Here is a 277-nt window from a genome sequence, read left to right as displayed (position 1 = left end):
GGTCCTGCTTAACTACATCTTTTCATCTAACAGACCTGATTACATGCATGTAGCAAAAGCTAAAGTCATCAAATCGTGGAGGGTCAAAGAGCTACAAAACCCACCATAAAATCGGTCAGCGGTGATTCACTCGTTACCAGAACCAGAGATCCTACACTAGGAGAGCTGACCGAGTACCACCCAGGTGGGCAGACGACACGCTCCCATAAGCAGACATCAAGTGGCAAGGATGTCTGCATTTTGTTGCAACCTCTGGTATCTTTCCTTGTCAACTTCA

The sequence above is a fragment of the Eurypyga helias genome, unplaced genomic scaffold (genome assembly GCF_000690775.1).
Source record: "Eurypyga helias isolate BGI_N326 unplaced genomic scaffold, ASM69077v1 scaffold7151, whole genome shotgun sequence".
In the NCBI taxonomy this organism is placed as follows: domain Eukaryota; kingdom Metazoa; phylum Chordata; class Aves; order Eurypygiformes; family Eurypygidae; genus Eurypyga; species Eurypyga helias.
The sequence above is the reverse complement of the archived record's forward strand: the minus strand, read 5'-3'. Positions refer to the sequence as shown.